The sequence below is a fragment of the Panthera leo genome, chromosome A1, assembly GCF_018350215.1.
Source record: "Panthera leo isolate Ple1 chromosome A1, P.leo_Ple1_pat1.1, whole genome shotgun sequence".
Classification (NCBI taxonomy): domain Eukaryota; kingdom Metazoa; phylum Chordata; class Mammalia; order Carnivora; family Felidae; genus Panthera; species Panthera leo.
The window spans coordinates 8917572-8934154 of NC_056679.1; the positions used below are offsets into that span (position 1 = coordinate 8917572).

The 16583-nt window shown below is 43.2% G+C and overlaps 1 long non-coding RNA gene across 1 annotated transcript; it reads right to left on the reverse strand.

Annotated features, from left to right (window-relative positions):
- Positions 1-2717: 2717 nt before the first annotated feature.
- Positions 2718-11300, reverse strand: LOC122222628. The gene is made up of 3 exons (XR_006203811.1): positions 11240-11300; positions 8870-8967; positions 2718-2798 (listed from the first exon to the last, which is right to left on the reverse strand). It is a non-coding gene; the product is annotated as an uncharacterized LOC122222628 (long non-coding RNA).
- Between the last annotated feature and the right edge of the window lie 5283 nt (positions 11301-16583).

Below are 16583 nucleotides of genomic sequence, written 5' to 3' on the forward strand. Positions count from 1 at the left end.
CCCTCCCCCGCTCTCTCTCTCTCTCTCAAAATAAATAAACATTAAAAAGAAAACTTTTTAAAAATTTTTTAACATTTTTAATTTATTTTTGAGAGACAGAGAGACACAGAGCATGAGCAGGGGAGGGGCAGAGAGAGAAGGGAAGACACAAAATGTGAAGCAGGCTCCAGGCCCAGAACTGTCAGCACAGAGCCCAATGCAGGGCTCAAACCCACGAATGTTGAGATTACGACCTGAGCCAAAGTCAGATGCTTAACCACCTGAGCCACCCAGGCACCCTGTGATTATTTTTTTAATGTTACATTGATGCAGTTTTGGTTTCCCCTTTAACCCCAGAAATATGTACAATGTATATGTTGGTGCATGTGTGTGTGTGTGTGTGTGTGTGTGTGTGTGTGTGCGTGCGCGTGCGTGTGTATTATTTAAGAGAAGTAGAGATTTTTTGTGGTACCGATTTCTAGTTTTATCTTGATTAGATTGTTATTTGTACCTGTTTTTTGTACACTTATTAAGGCCTTTCTTGTGTCTAAAATTTGAAAAAGATTCAAAATAAATGTTTTTTTAAAAAATCAAGACTTTTTTAGAACAGTTTTAGGTTCACAGCAAAATTGAGGGGAAGGTACAGAGATTTCCCATATACCCTCTGTCTCCTCACACACATAGCACATGGGCATTTACAAAGATTTAATATCTGTTTTATGGTATAGAGTTGGCATTTTACAAATGGTATAGAGTAAGTCATTTTACAAATACGGTGTTCACGTCTTTTATATCCAAAATATTTTTTATCTGCCTAAACTTTAAAGGACTAAGTAAGAGGGTTACTAACATTTTCTCAATATTATTGCTTTTCTGAAATTTTATACATGTAACCGTTTTGGGTTTCTGCATTTTTGTGTCAGTAATCGGGCACATAATTGTTTATGCTGGCAATTTTCTTTGTCTTTTGTATTCTCCTTCAAGAAAAGGTCACTCGCCATGTCCTTTTAATACTTCCCCTTAGAAGCCTCCATTTGATATTAATAACTCAGTTCCTACTCTGATTTTGCTTGTATTTGCACAACTTATTTATTCCTTGTTTTCCTTTTTACCTTTCCTGGTCACTTGGTCTAGTACTGTTCCTTTGGGGCAGCATGTGGTTGAATTTTGGCTTTTGCAGGTTGTGACTTCTTGTGTTTCCTGGGACTTTAGCACCTATGTCACTATCCCTGCTCTGCCTGAAGTCTTATCTGTACTCTTCCACATCTTCTTCACTAGTGCTCCCACGAATACTCTCTCTCTGCCCACTTGAAACTACACTACTTTCACCTGCACGTGGCCCCACTGCCACCTGCTAATTCAAAATTGCGTCCCCAGAGCCGGCAACCGTGCCCAGAACCCCGGAGGCTCTTCGATAAATGTTTAGTGAGTGATAAGTATAGCATTAGCTAGGGTCAGGTTCATTGGTAATAAAACCCAAATATCAGTGCCTTAAAAATGAGTCTATCTCTCCCTTTTGTAAAATTCTTAAGCCCTTAGGCGTTTAATGCAGAGCTGGTAGGAAGGCTTTGTTCCGCGGAATTTCCCAGTTCCTTCTAAACCACTGTTCTGCCATTTCTAGAGTGTGTTCCTTATCCTCGTGGTCCAAGAGAGTCCACATCTCAGACCCCAAGATGGAAGAAAGAACAAAGAAGAACCAGCCGGAGGAGTGTTCCAGGAGTCTGTGCCGGAAGGTTCCTGGAATCTGCCATGCACACAAATGCTTCTACTTGCACGGCGTTAGCCGGAATTCGGTCACACAGCCATTCTTCCCACAAGAGAAGCTGAGATGTGCTAATCTGGATAGCTGTGTGTCCAGCCCAAATTGTATTCTATGGAAGAACCCTGAAGAGCTGAGAAGGAACAGGCTCCTTGCGGAAATCGCAAGAAGATGGGAGCCGGGCCGTAGGGTGAATGAGGTAGCATGGGAGGTCGGCTACGAGAAAAGGAGGGCCTGACATGTGAAGTCTCAGACAGCCAAGACCATGGATATACTCCTATAGACTCTTTATTAACGAGGGTCCTGAGAGGAAACAGACAGCACTCTTGAAAGGGTGGCGCGAGTTCAATGAAGGGACTCTACAAGAGGTGGGCAGGGCCAAAGAAGACTAACATGGGCTGGCGAAGCACCCCAGGGCCAGCAACTGCAGGAAACTACCATCACTTCCAGTACTGCCGAGGCAAGTGGATAAACAGGTACCAGAACCCTGCAGCTGTAGTCGTAGGAAAGGGGTCTCGGACAAGAGCTGTGCTTTTGGTAGAGGGACCTCGCCGCCACAACATGAAGCCCGAAAGTGGGACTTGGTGATATAATTTGCCAGGCCCGGTGCAACATGAAACAAAAGGGCCACTTGTTCAGACACTGCTGAGAACTCCAAGATGATGCCAGCAGGGCATTAAAGCAAGCATGCTGCCCTTCCGAGCACAGGGCCCTGTGCATCTATCTGTACAGGTCAAACATCTGTGAAGCTGGATTTGCCCGGCGGAGAAATAGCCAAGGACGAGTGCCCCCCAGACTTCTCTCTCTTCCAGCCCCCTGACCTTTTCCAGTGCCTCTCACTGTCCATACCCAAATGGAAGTCGAAGCAAAAGTGTTGGGGTGAGGCAGTCCGTGGCGGTCGGCCCTGGGGGAGAAAATGGATAGTGTGAATCTGGAAACAAGCAGAGAATATCCAGCTCAGCTCTGGAGGGCCATTAGAGATTTTTTCAGCAGAGTGACGTGTCCAATTAGTTTTTAGGAACAACTTTTTGGCAGCAGTGTGGAGGATGGATTGGAGAGCCTGGAGGCAGAAAGACCAATTAGAAGGCTATTATGTAAGTTCCAGAGTTGCCTTCTCTTTTTTTTTTTTAAATATCAAACTCCCAGGAAGGAACAGATTTTATATTTATAACGCCGGCCAAATAACACACACAAACACATGTATACGTGTGCGTATATCTATATGAAACCCAGAGTCCACAAAACACAAAGCCTTAGTGCAACAATGCTTCACTTTACTAGAAGCAGAGTACTCTGATTTCATTAAAAAATGCTGGTTGCATATTACAATCATCCTTTCACAGTGTATGAAAATCAAACCATCATATTGTACGCCTTTAACTTTTATGTAATATATGTCAATTATTTTTCAATAAAGGTGGAAAAAATATTGCTTCCAAGCCACCATGTTGATTAAGAGCCACAGCTTTTAGCTTGAAAAACCTAGGTCTGAGAGTACAAAAGTAAACTAATAGCCCGCAAAGGTGTTCGTTCGTATCCTAATCCCCAGACCCTGGGAATATGCGAGTTTACATAGCAAGAGGGATTTAGCAGAATTTATTTCATTGAGGACTTTGAGATGGGAGGCTATGCTGGATTATCCAGGTGGGTCCAGGGTAATTACAAGGTCCTTATAAAGGAACAAGGAAGGAGAAAGGGTTGTTGAAGGAAGCAGCGTCAGGGTGGTACAGCTGGCCATTGCTGGTTTTGAAGATCCTTGGCCATGAGCCAAGGAGTGTATTCCTCTAGAAGGTAGGAAAGATAAGGAGTAGGATTTCCCCCGGAGGCTTCAAAGAATGACGCCTTGATTTTCCGCAGTGACACCCATAGGTCTCTCACCGCTGTGTGGTGTCTTAAGCTGTAGAGTTTGTGGCGATTCATTACAGCGACGATGAGAAACTGGTACCCAGGGGCAGATGGTGAGAGTCGGAATGAGGCAGTGTCAGGGGGGATGGATGGAGAGGAGAGGACTGGATATTCTAGTAGGACCTTTAAATGTGGAGTCCAGGTTCTCTCTTAGGGTGGAGGGCCACAGGACAAATCACAGTTTTTCTTCCTCTAGCGTTTGACCTTTGCAGGAGGATTCAAATGAATGTCAAAGACTTACCGGGGCAAAAAAAAAAAATCTGTTTTAAAACTCTGTTTTCGTGGGGTGAGTGTAGGGATTCAGGGCAGCTCAAGACATTGTGCTGTCAACCTGTGAGCTGATCTGGAAGGTGGAAAGAGCCACCTGGATGGTGTCTTTTTAACTGACTAGCCTTCGCTCTCACAGATGACTCTTGGATGTATGTAGAACTCACAAAGCCAAGCAAGTAATGTTGATTTTTCTAGAAATCGAAAGAAGAAAGTGCTCCAGTATGGAAGAGGCCATCAGCCACACAGTGGGGCTTGAAGGTGAATGGTTTGTAAATGGGCAGATCACCACATGAGTCTGTGCAAGGTGCTTGTATCAATAGTTGGACGCAGGGCAGGAAAGTCAGCAACAGGATCTGGTAATGATCAGCTTATATAAACAATCAATTTGCATTTATAAGTTACTTGTTGTGAACGCACAGACCGTCTGAAAAAAATCTAGCAAAAACTAGAAAGCATACTTTAAAATAAATCATTTACAGTAGCAGTAGAAAACATAAAATAAGGTGTCTAAAAATCTAACTATGAGCAATACTTTTACATAGAAAATGATAAAACATTATAGAAAGACATAACAAGCTCTAATACATGAAAAGCTATTCCATGTTTGTGGATGGCAGGACGGTCTTAAAGATGCCAGATCTCCCAAATTGTTCTAGAAGCACAGGGCAAGAAAAGTCATACTTCAGTCGACTATGCGCTCGTGTCCATGCACACGTGTGGGGAACTTAACATGATAACCCTAAGGTGCAGGCGTAAGAACAAAGAGTCGAGAATCTCTGGGGCTGTTGGCAGTTTCGCCCTCCCAGAAGTCATTCCTTGTTATTAGGCTGTGTCCAACAGGACTGTGCGGTACAGGAGCAGGAAAAGACACACAGGCTAGTGGGACAGAACAGCAACAGATCATGTATCCACGTAACCATGGTCAATGACAGAAGGACCCCACAACTCAGAGGGAAAGGATGGACTCTTCAATAAACGGCCATGAGACAAATGATTATAGGAGAAAACATAAAAACTGGACTCGGATAGAGAAAGCAAAACCTAAAACTTTTAAAAGGAAGATAGAGTAGAATCATCTTTTCACATCGAGGAAGGAAATAAAGTCGAAGGCACACACATACACACAACAAAAAGGAAAACACAGATTCGTTCGATTACGCTAAAATTTAAAACCTTTGAGTACAACCAAAGACACCATAAGCAACATGAAAATGTAAACGAAGCCTGGGAGGGAAATGGTGTATACAGGTAACTAATAAAGGAGCAGAATCCGGGATATGTTAATAATTCTACACATCAGTAGGAGTCAGCCAACCCAGTAGGTAAGCAGGCGATGGATATTTATTGGCAATTCACAAAAGAGAAAACCTGAGCCACCAGTGAATATGCAATGGCATGTTCCACTTCACTCGTCAGTGAGGAAATGAAAACAAAAATGAGATTCCCACTCTCACCAAAGTGGCAACGATTTTAAAATGTGGCCCTATCAGGTGTTGGAGAGGATGTAGAGAAAAAAAAGCACCTTCATACTTTCCTGGTAGGAGAACAAACTGGTACAAGTAATTTCTTTCTTTCTTTCTTTATTACATTTATTTTTGAGAGCTTGAGTGCGAGTGAGGGAGGGGCAGAGAGAAAGGGACAGAGAATCCAAAGCATTTTGACACGGGGATTGAAATCACAAACCACGAGATCATGACCTGAGCCGAAGCCAGAGGCTCAACCGGCTGAGCCACCGGGGCACCGCCTGGTACAAGCATTTTAGAGAACACTCTGATGGTATCTAGTGACCTTGAAGAAGAGGTGCAAAGTTGACGACCTGAAACTCCATTCCTAGCAATGTTTCCTGGAGAAACTAAGGCATGGACCCAGGACCCAAGCATCATTCAAGTATCATTTATACTGGAAACAAAATATCCATCATTAGGAGACCAGGCAAATAAATAGTGACTTAGTCACCCAAGGAGGTACTCTGTATGATAGCTAAGAAGGAAGTAACCGGAGCCTTGTATATCTCCGCAGATAAATCCCGACAACATAATGTTGAAGCAGAAAATCAAGTTGTAGTGAAATAAGTGTAGGAACATAGCATGAAAAACGCTATTTTTTGTGTGCACAAACATACGTATGAAAATTATAAAACAAATATCAAAATGGTAAGCCCCAAACTCAGAATAGTAGTTAGGTTTAAGAAAGGTGGAGGGGCACCTGGGGGGCTCGGTTGGTTAAGCATCCAAGTCTTGGTTTCAGCTCAGGTCATAATCTCACAATTTGTGGGATTGAGCCCTGCATCAGGCTCTGCGCTGACAGCACAGAGCCTGCTTGGGATTCTCTTTCTCTGTCTCCTCTCTTTGGCCCTCTCTCTCTCTCTCTCAAAAAAAAAAAAAAAAAAAAAAAAAAGGGGAGGTGAATGCAATGGAGGAGGGTGGGAATACACAGAAGGCTGTATCTGTAATGTCTTGTTTCTATCTTACACTCATTATCCTATTTTATGCTTTTTATTTACACGGCTTTATATGCTTGAATAATTATATTTAAAAACTCAAGCCCGGGGCGCCTGGGTGGCTCAGTCGGTTAAGCGTCCGACTTCAGCTCAGGTCACGATCTCGCGGTCCGTGAGTTCGAGCCCCGCGTCGGGCTCTGTGCTGACTGCTCAGAGCCTGGAGCCTGTTTCAGATTCTGTGTCTGCCTCTCTCTCTCCCCCTCCCCCGTTCATGGTCTGTCTCTCTCTGTCTCAAAAATAAATTAAAAAACGTTTAAAAAAAGTTTTAAAAACTCAAGCCCTTCACCATGGCAACAAAGTCACCCACGGTCTTGCCCCCTCTGAGGTTGTCTTTGCGGATCCTTCCAGTCCCCCCGTCCATCACTCCTGTGTACTACTGGGCTCCAGAGATACCAAAGAATCCTGTTGTTTCCTGAATACATTCCTTTGCACAGCTGCATGCTTTTGCTTATGCTCTTCCCCCCCCCCCCCCCCAAGGTCTTCTATTCTAGACCCCACGTGGAAAACTCCATCCTTCCAGATTCATTTTCTATTCATCTATCTCTGGTTTTCTCCAAGGAAATGCTTCTCAAGCTTCAACGTGCATAGGAGTCAGCCTTAGATCTTATTAAAATGCAGGTTCTGATTCCGCGGGTTTGGGTGGGGGCCCCCGTTCTGCCTTGCTAATAAGCTCTCAGGTAATGCCAATGGTGGCACAGGTCAGAATCACACTATAGTAGCCAGACCCTTCTTCTTGGGTAGTTAGAAGCTCCCGGCTCCAGATTTCCATAGCCTCCTCTACATCCCTTATTATAACATCCATTGCGTTGCTCTCGGTCTGTTTTTTATATCCAACCTTTTTCATGACACTCTGAAAAGTAGTCATCTCGTAAGGGTAGTAATCCTGCCCGGGGCCTCACTGCATGGCCAGCACCTAGCATTCCCTCGCTGAAATATTTGAAACGTTCCAATGTTAAAAATACAATTGCCTGTTGCACCTCTGGTGAAACCTTATTAAATCTGTTCAAACGTTTCTGTGTTTTATATCCCAGGCCAGTAGCAACAGGTAGGCAGAGCGGTAAATGCATAGTGTGTGCAGATCCGGTCTGAATAGGTTCCTAATTACGGTGCTCAACTGGAGAGGGGAACTGGAAACCCTTAAAAAGTTTCAGAACCCTTAGGGCAGAGAGAGCTTTGGAGATCCAGGGGATTTTCGTTACTTAGTCACAGGGCATGGATTTTTTTCTAAGCATTAAGATGGTTTATGGGCGGTTTGTAGACCTGTTGTGAGAACATAGGCCCTCTGAGAAAGATTGAAAGGGCAAACGCAGGGCTGGCTGGTGACTAACAGCCTGGCCAGGGTTCCTGCCCGTTGGGAATCTTCTCCGTGGCCCTGTTGCACCCTGTGCATGTACCTGCGGAGGCTGGCGGGTGCAGGGAGGGTGCAGCCCAGCACGTGCCCCCACCTGCCCACCCGTCCCAATTGTGGCCCTCCCGCTCAGCGGCTGTGACTCCCTGAGCAACTTACTTCGCCTTTCTGGACCTAGGAGCGCCAGCTTTCAACCGAATACCGCGTGGACATATACTGAAGATAGAGTCCTTGTTTATCTGAAATTCAGTTTGTAATTGGGCACGCAATATTTGAATCGGCAAAATTATCTGGGACTCGCCTTCTTTGTTGCTAAAATGAGGTACCAGTCTCATCAGATTGTGAGGCTGAAATAATTAAATATGCGGAGAGGACTTAGAATGGGCCCCGGCTCAGAGCGTGTTACCCATAGGATCAAATCCACATTCCTCAGTCGTGGTGGGGGGCGGGGGGGGGACTTTCAAGACTTGCACCTCCCCCCTTGTCTTCCCAGTCTCCATTACCACTGCCCCTCCCCTCTGTGATTCCATGCCGAGCCTACACCCAACCATGTCCTGCCTCTGCTCCCTTTCTTGGCAGCTGCCTCTACCCAGAATCCCTTTCTCGCGAGTGCCCTGATGAGAAGCCACTAGCCCAGGGTAGCTGTACTTAAGACTGCCCCTCTGTGGACTTCTCTGCTCCGAGCCTCCCCTCGTGAGCCCCTTCACAGCACTTTATACAGACCTTTATCTGTCCCTGTCTCGCTGTAGCAAACTTGTTTCACTCTTTGTGTGATATTTTCCTTAACAGTATAATGTGTGTGTGTGAATTAATGTTAATCCACGATCTGGTGCTTTTAGTTACTGTCTGAAGTCTCTTAATCAGGAACTCCTATACCAAGGGTGATAGGTGAACATTTAAAAAGCTGCCCGACTTCAAATATTCTTATTTAAGTCCGCACCAGAGGACTTGCTCTTTGAGTAAGGGGTGTGGAAGTAATTTCTCACTTACAGAATGGGTGGTATTCAAAATATACAGTAGAGCAGAAGGACTTCAACTTGTCCTGTCGTGGGCAGAACAGAGAAAAGCCAAGATCTAAACCGCACACAGCCCTGGGTGTTGCACTTACTGGAGGCTTCTCCCATCTGATTTGATTGATTTCATCAATTGTCAGGATACAGATGCATTTGCCTCTAGTGAAACTTTCAGCGCAAGGTGTTGGAGAGTCTGAAAGAACAGAGAGCAAGGACTTCACCAGAATTACAGAACAGATTGAGAGCTGTTTTTGTTTTTTTTTCACTTGCTTGCTAATAAAAGTTGGCTCACCGTGTGGAAAGTGGGCTAAGATGTGCCCTCATCGTGCTATACCACCTGGTAGGGAGGGGGGTGGGACAAGGGACATCTGTATCCTTTCTTGTACCCTACGCGTTGGAGGCCACTGTCATCCACCAAAAGGGACTCGATGATCACGAAACCAAATTGGTTTAGTTCAGTTTGCAACGCTTTGTCTCTCCAACCGAAGGTGAGCTCGAGAGTCGGGACCTGTGTTAGTAGTGTTTCACTCCAGTCCCTCCCCCTGCAGCTGGCCCAGCAGGAGGTGCTCAGTATGGAAGGGGTGACAGGACCCTTGAAAGACCCTTATTGCAGAGCCAGCTCGAAAACGTTGAGACAGAATCAGACATCCAATTAGCAAATATGATCAGGGTGAAAACACAGAAAAAAACGAAGGATACACGAGAAAGGAACCCTTTGATACACCTTCCTTGAAATTATCTAAGAAACCGCTTTCCCTCTTGAGAATTCATGATACATAGCATCACCTTCACATTAAAGGTGTTGAAGAATGTTCTCAAAAAGTAAATCCTCCTCAGGCACTTTACCTCTGGGTATTCTTCCTCAAACCTGAGGCCTTAGTCTAATCAAGAGAAAACATCCCTCTAACCCAAGTTAAGCAACATTTTACAAAATGTCTGGCCAGCACTCTTCAAAACTGTCAAGTTCATGATAAACAGGGGAAGACTGAGAAACTGTCAAGATCAAAGGAGCCTATAAAGAGAAATCCTAAGTACAGTGTAGGATCCTGGATGACATCTCAGAACAGAAAAAAGACATTAGTGGGAAAATGGATAAAATCCAGATATGTCTGGAGTTTAACTGATGGCACTGTACCAATGTTAATTTCTTAGTTTTGACAAGTGTACCATAGGTAATGACAGATGTTAATATTAGTGGAAACTGCATGAAGGATATCTGGAAACTGTATTCATCACTTTTCGGTGCAACTATCATTATTCTAAGATAAAAAGGTCATTTAAAAAAGAAGTTGTAAAATAAGGTAGATATTTGAATGACAAGTGTAGAAAAAAGAGGAATCTAGCTTTTGACACTAATGAAGTCGAACATTTAAAGGTAAGTCATGGATTCCAGGAAGAGCCACCTGCTAGGCTGGGTCTGATCCTGACCACTCGCCACGGAGGTCCTACCAGCTTTTCAGTTAGAATCTTGTTTCCACTTGGTTAATCTGCGTGGCTTTGTTAAGGATAGATGGCTGGCTATCGTGTACGATCGACTTTGGGAGAAGTGGAATAAACCTCTTCAGGGCTGCGTCTGCAAAGCTAAAGGCATAGCGAATCACAAACATCACAGCGTCACATTCCTTTCTTCTAATGAGTATTAAGCATCGAGACCTACTCCGTCAAGTGCCTCCTGCAGGACTTGGCACACTATTGGTATATCGGAAATATTTGCTGGCTTTATGTTACCATGGCCCAGTTCAGAGTTGCCCACTTACTCTGATGGGAGGGAGAAACAGCAACAACAAAAAAACCAGCTCCAAAGTGGATATGAAACTGAGCTCTTTCTGCTGATGTTGGCTTTGGGGCCTTTATTTTAAGTGCAAGAGGAGGGAGAGAGACAGAGGGCAAGCAGGGGAGGGGCAGAGAGAGAGAGGGAGACACAGAATCTGAACAGGCTCCAGGCTCTGAGCTGTCAGCACAGAGCCCGATGGGGGGCTGGAACTCCTGAACCACGAGATCATAACCTGAGCCGAAGTCGGCTGTTTGACCGACTAAGCCACCTAGGCGCCCCCATACTGTACATTTTTTTAAATGATTGTTCCATTAATCAGTTTTATGATTTTAAAAATGGTAAATAATATTAGTCAATACTAGTCAATGTAGCACTTCCTATGGGCCAGGTGGTATTCTAGGGCTTTACATATACTAACTCGTTAAATTCTCACAACAATCCCGTAAGCTGGTTACCGTATTCATTCTTGTTTTACAGATGAAGAAAGTGAGGCACAAATTAGTCACGTATCTTTCTCAGGATTATATACATTTCGCTATTTGATAAAAACACTTGATGTGGAGGAACTAGGATTTGAACTAGATTGTGTCGCTTCAGAGCCCACACCTCTAATCATGACACTACAGCTGTGCCCCATGAATTCATTTGCAAAGTGTGAGCCTGTGGAAACCAGCTCCAAAATGGTACTCACCTCCTGGAATTCATCCCCTTGTGTAGTCCCCTTCCACGAATCAGGATTAGTCTGCGTGTCCAATAGAACATCGTGGAAGTGACCGTGTGTGACATCTGAGGCCAGGTCACAAAAGGCATTGCGGCGATTCCCCTGGGTCTCGAGGGTAGCACTGACTCTGGGGGAGGTCAGCACTATGTTGTGTAGACACTCAAGGGTAATTGTGGAGAAGGAACCCGCCTGGCAGCCATGTAAATGAGGCACATTGGAAGCAAAAGCTCCAAACCCAAGTAAGCTTTAAGTGAGCACGGCCTCTGCTGACATCTGACTGATCCTAATGAGAAATTGCGAGCCCAAACTACCCAATGAAGCTGCTCCAAAATTCTTGACCCATGGTAACTGTGAGAGAAAATACATATTCGTTGTGCATTCGAGTTGCTAAGTCTGGGGACAATTTGTTACACAGCAATTGGATAACTAGTACAGAAAACACTCAGAAAAGTGTGAAAAAGAAATCACTTCGAATCTTACAATTCCGATCGTAAGATTCCAATTAAAAATTTTTTTAATGTTTTATTTATTTCTGAGAAAGTGTAAGTAGGGGAGGAGCAGAAAGAGAAGGGAACAGAGAATCCAAAATGGGCTCTGCGCTGACAGCAGTGAGCCCCATGTGGGGCTCAGACTCACAACTGTGAGATCATGACCTGAACTGGTTGGATGCTCAACCGACTGAGCCACTCAGGAGCCCTAGAATTCCTTCTTTTTATGCTCAAACATACTTAAGCTCAATGCATGTCGTTTTAAAAAAATATAACTTGGTTCATAACGTACGTTCATTTTTGTATACTGCCATTTCCCCACTTAATGCGTAAATAGATATCCATGTCAGTAGAAAAGTCTTTCGAAACGTAAGTTTAATGGCTTTGTAACAGTTCACAATGGAGCTTTATTTTGGGACATTTAAGTTGTTTCCATATTTCTGCTATTATAAACACTAACACAGTAACTACTTTGGAAAGAGACAATGTGGCGAATTGTCAAGACCACAGCCTTTGAATTCTCTGTATGCAAATTCTAGTTCTGCCCTTCCCTCGTGCAACTTTGAATAAGTTCCTTAGTCTGTGCTGTTTCCTTGATCTATAAAATAAGAAATGCAGTGCTTTTGCGGGCACGTCTTCTTACTTTTTTATTGAACTAAAATATACACAAGTTACCATTTTAAGCATTTTTTTAACGTTTTTATTTATTTTTGAGACAGAGAGAGACAGAGCATGAACGGGGGAGGGTCAGAGAGAGAGGGAGACACAGAATCTGAAACAGGCTCCAGGCTCTGAGCCGTCAGCACAGAGCCCGACGCGGGGCTCGAACTCACGGACCGTGAGATCATGACCTGAGCCGAAGTCGGACGCTTAACCGACCAAACCACCCAGGCACCCCCCATTTTAAGCATTTTTAAGTTCAGTGGCATTGAGTACATTCACATTGTTGTGTGACCATCACCACCATCCATCTCTAGAACTTGTTCATTATCCTAAACTGAAACTCCGCATCAGCTAAACACTAACTCCACATTCTCTCCTACACTTAGCCTCCGTTCCACTTTATGTCTCTGTGGATTTGGCTATTCTCGGTACAATATTTGTCCTTTTGTGTCTGGCTTATTTTACTTAGTATGTCTTCAAGGTCCAACTATGTTGTAGCACATATCCAAATTTCATTCTTTCTTAAGGCTGAATAATATTCTCTTGTATGTATATACCACATTTTATTTATTCAGTCTTCTGATGATAGCCTTTTGAGTTGTTTCCACCTTTTGGCTATTGTGAATAATGCTGCTATGAACATTGGTGCATAAATATCTGTTTGAATCTCTGCTTTCAGTTCTTTGGGGTATATACCTAGAAGTGGAATTGTTGGATCGTATGTAATTTTATGAATTTTTGGGAGAACGGCCATACGTATGTCTTCAACAGTGGTTGGACCATTTTACATTCCTACCAGCAATGCACATGGGTTCCAATTTCTCCACATTCTTGCCAGTATTTATTTTCTGAGGCTTGGAGGGGGGCAGTAGAGAGGAGTTTGATAATAGCAGTTCTAATTAGTGTGAGGTGGTATCTTACTGTGATCTTGATTTTGATGATCAATGTTGTTGAGCATCTTTTTCATGTACTTATTGGCCATTTGCATATCTTTTGGGGGGAATTTTCTATTCAATTCCCCTCTCGACCATCACTTCTTTCTTGAAATTCTTGTCTGCCTTTACTTCCTCTAGCTCTCCCCTCCATCCCTCTGCTCACCTTCTACTTTCTTTCTTTCTTCTTCCTCTAAGCTTCTCATCGTATTGTGGTAGAGTTCTTTCAAGTCAGGTCTTTGACCTTCCCTGTATTAATTTCACTCTTGCCACCTCAAGGAAGCTAATGGCTGGTGTGGAGATTCAAGAAATCAAAGACATGAAGATGTCAGGTATTCAATTAATATATTATAAATAAGTGAATAAAATGAAACAAAGAGGTACAGTTAAATAAAGGAAGAAAAACTGAGTGCTAAGAAACGTTGAGGTAATCACAAGAAGTCAGGAAAGGCAAAAAAAAAAAAAAAGAGAGAGAGAGAGAGAGAGAGAGATATTAAATAAGACCGAGAATGAAATTTTGCCATCTGTGACAACATAGATTGATGTCAAGGGCAATATGCTAAATAAGTCAGAGAAAGACGAATACCATATGATCTCTGTTATAAGTGGAATCTTAAAAATGAATAAAAAAAGTGAAGCTCATAGATACGGAGAACAGATGGACGGTTACCAGAGATGGGGTGGGGGGAAGGGTGGGAGAAATGAGTGAACTGCTTTTGTTTTTAGTTTAAATACATTGAGTTTTAAAAAGGAAGATCAAATTGAGAGAACTCACATTTATTGTATTCAAAATTTATTACAAAGCTACAGTAATCAAGACAGTGTGGTGCTAGCCTAAGGACAGACCTATTAATCAATGGAATGAGGAGTTAAAAAGTCCATAAATAGAACAGAGTGGCCAGAAACAAACCCATATGAATACAGCCAACCAATTGTTGACAAGAATGCCAAGACCACCCATAGAGAAAAAAGAACAGGTTTTTCAACAAATGGCACTGGGGCAATTGATGTCCACATGCAAAACAGTAAGTTGAATCCCTCCCTCACAGCATATACAGAAACGAACTTAAAGCAGATCAAAGAGCTAAATGTAAAACTCTTAGGTTTGGGACCTGAGATTAGGTAGCAATTTCTTAGATATGATACCAGAAGTACAAGTAACAAAAGAAAAATTGTGTAAATTAGACTTCAGCAAAATGTAAAGCTTTGCGCTTCAAAGTATACTCTCAAGAAAGTGAAAGTGAGAAGTGAAGAGAAAATAAGAGAAAAACTTCACGAATCATGTCTCTGCTAGAACTAGGGGGAAAAAAACTATTACAACTCAGCATTAGAAAGGACATTTTTTAAAAAGGGGCCAAGGATTTTAGTAGACGTGTCTCCAAAGTAGATATAAAAATGACCATTAAGCCCAAGCAAAGATGTTCAACGACATTAGTCATTAGGGAAACGCAAGTCAAAATCAAAATGAGATGTGAATTCACACCCACCAGCACGGCTATTATAAAAAAAACAACAGAAAAGGAGAAGTTTGGTGAGGATGTGGTGAAATTGGAACATCGCTGCCAGGAAACAGGTTGGTATTTTTTTCAAAATGTTAAACATGGAATTAGCATGTGACCCACTAATTCCACTCCCAGGTATGTACCCCCGAGATCTGAAGATACGTATTCACACGTAAACTTGTATGCAAATATTTCCAGCAGCGTTCTTCTTAATAGTCAAAAAGTGGCAACAGTCCAAATTGTCCGTCACCTGTTGAATGAATAAACAAAAGCACTACATCCATACAATGGAATATTGTTCAGCCTTAAAAAGGAGTGAAGTCCTTGTACTTGCCGCGGCAGGAACGAACCTGGAAAATGTCAGCTCAGTGGAAGAAGCCCAACACGAAAGACCCCCTGTTGTATGATTCCATTAACACGAAGTGTCCCAAACAGGCACATCCGTAGAGACGGAAAGTAGCTTAGTGGTTGCCAAGGGCTGAGGGAAGGAGTAAATGGAAAATGCTCGTGAATGACAGGGTTTCTTTTTTGGAATTAGACGGTGCTGATGGTTGCACAGTGTCATGTAAATCTTTAGTAAACCACAGAACTGTACGCTTTAAAATGGTGAATTTATGGTATATGAATTATATCTCAAAAAAAAAAAAAAGTATAGAAAGAGGAAATGCTTTCCAACTCATGTCATGAGGCCAGCATCACACCGTGATGGTCTTCTGGACACATCAACTTGGCTGTACCACCGCCCCAGTTACGGAACGCTGAGTTTGCTGTGCAGGTGTTTTGCAGATGTGATTAAAGTCCATCATCAGTTGACTTTACTCAAGGGGGATTATCCCGGATGCTCTGGGTGAGGCTAATCCAGAGCAGAGTTTGTGCTTCCGGGAAGAAATTCTGCCTGTGGACAGCAGCTTCAGCTCATGCCTGGGAGTCCTGGCCTGCCCCTCCTGATGGCCTTAGGGATTTCAGACCTGCCTCATCTGCCCCCACGATCACATATTCCTCACAATAAGTTCCTTAATGCATCTCCTCCTGGTTCTATTTCTCTGATTCAACCTATTTCTCTGATTCAATTTCTCAAGGTTGAGACTGAGAGCAAAACCAGGAAAGAATATGTATGACCAAAAATAAAAACCGGACTAATATTCCTCATAAACATAGACACAAAAATCCTTGAGACAATGTTTATTTGAGCCAGTCAAACTCAGCAATATATACAAGGTACAACATACTATGACCAATTAGAATTTATCCCAAAGGGTGCCTGGGTGGCTCAGTTGGTTAAGCTCCAGCTTCAGCTCAGGTCATCTCATGGTTCATGGGTTGGAGCCCCGCATCCAGCTCTGTGCTGACAACTCAGAGCCTGGAGCCTGTTTCGGACTCGGTGTCTCCTTCTCTCTCTGCCCCTCCCCTGCTCGCTCGCTCTCTCTCTCTCTCTCAAAAATAAACATTAAAAAAAATTTAAAAAAAAGAATTTATCCCAGGAATGCAAATTAGAGTTATTTTAGTTAATTTAATGAATCAATGTAATTTGTCTCATTAACAAAATTTTTTAAAACGCATTTCAGGGGCGCCTGCATGGCTCAGTCAGTTGACCATCTGAATCTTGGTTTCAGCTCAGGTCATGATCTCACAGTTCATGAGTTCAAGCCCAGCATTGGGCTCTGAACCTGCTTGGGATTCTCTCTCTCTCCCTCTCTGCCCCTCCCCAACTTGTGCTGTTTCTGTCTCT